The following is a 1,756-nucleotide window of genomic DNA, read 5'->3' as shown; positions in this document are numbered from 1 at the left end:
CAACAGTATCTAAGATATCAATAATCCTTTCACAGGTCTACATCTGGCGTGTGTCTACATTATGCACATGAAGTTTGAAGCAAATCGGGTAAAAATAAGAGGGTGATTTAAAAGCATTTTGAAAGTGACACACTTCCTGCTGCCAGTTGGTGGCGCTATAACTTTGACTCACAATAGTCACATCCATGTGATCGGGCTCTTACAACGAACACACTGCTGAAGTTTCATCAAGATTAGTTAATGTATGCAGTAGTTAAAACACACTTTCTGTTTCACGTTTCTCGCCATAATTTCGTTTACTCGCCACGGCCGAACCGTTCGAGATATCAAAAATCCCCTGGCAATTTTTCATCCTCAGTGTCTTGACTTCATGCTGACCGAGTTTCGTGCCGTGTGTTTGAATTCTCTAGGAGGAGTATTTCACATTCCATTGCATGTGTTTTCCAAACAACCCTTAATAGCCGACTTCCTGTTGGGCTGGGGTAAAAAGTAAGAGCATGAAGTATATATGAACCGATGAGATCTATATGTGTACTGAGTTTCATATTATTACATGCAAGCGTGTTTGATTTATGGACCAAGTGTTCAAACCCCGTTCCAGGGGGCGCTGTCGAGCCCCCCTGCCACGCCCGGGTACCAGCTTCAGCCCGGCCCTGATGGCCGCGGGTTCTGAGATGTGTGCAAAGTTTCAAGAGTTTTCGAGCACGTTAAGGCCCCCAAAAGTGCCCAAAAGGTAGTAAAATAATAATAATAATAATAATAATAAATAATAATCCTTAGGAAAACAATAGGGCCTTCGCCTTTTCAAGGCTTGGGCCCTAATAATAAATAATAATCCTTAGGAAAACAATAGGGCCTTCGCCTTTTCAAGGCTTGGGCCCTAATAATAAACAGAGCAAAAACAATAGGGTCCTCTCACCATCGGTGCTCAGGCCCTAATAATAAATATATATATATATATATATATATATATATAAATATATAAATATAGCTGCGAGCAGCGATTACGGGCCCAAGCCGGTGGCACCGCAACCCTGGTGCACCAGGGTGGCGGTACCGCCGGCTTTGGCCCTTCATCGCTGCTCGCAGCTATATTTATATATTTATATATATATATATATATATATATATATATATATAAAAAGCCGGTGGCACCGCCACCCTGGTGCCTTTAGGGTTATTGTGCACGAAGTGCAAAAACGTAACCCTGCTTTGACTGTCTTTTGACTGATTTTTAGATACTAATATAGTATCTAATGAATAAGTACTAGTATCTTTTAAAAGCTACTAGTCCCTAAGGAATAGGCATTAGTATCTAAAGAATAGGCACTAGTACCTAAAGAATAAGCACTAGTCGCTAATGAATAAGTACTAGTACTTAATGGAATAGATACTAGTATCTAAAAAATAAGTACTAGTAGCATGAAAATAGAGACTAGTAGGTTAAAATGATTAAATGTTAAAACGGCTTGCCATATTGGCTCAGAGAGAGAGAAAATGACCTTTTAGATACTAGTACCTATTAATAGATACTAGTATTTATTCAATAAATACTAGTACCAAGTCATTAGATACTAGTACCTATTAAATAGATACCAGTACTTATTCATTAGCTACTAATACGTATTCAAAAGAATATCTAAAGAATAAGCACTAGTATCTAAAGAATAGGCACTAGTACTAAAGATTAAGCACTAGTCGCTAATGAATAAGTACTAGTACTTAATGGAATAGATACTAGTATCTAAAAAATAAG

The sequence above is a fragment of the Rhinichthys klamathensis genome, unplaced genomic scaffold (genome assembly GCF_029890125.1).
Source record: "Rhinichthys klamathensis goyatoka isolate OS25496 unplaced genomic scaffold, OSU_Roscu_1.1 h1tg000019l_1, whole genome shotgun sequence".
Taxonomy (NCBI): domain Eukaryota; kingdom Metazoa; phylum Chordata; class Actinopteri; order Cypriniformes; family Leuciscidae; genus Rhinichthys; species Rhinichthys klamathensis.
Note: the sequence above shows the minus strand (reverse complement) of the source record.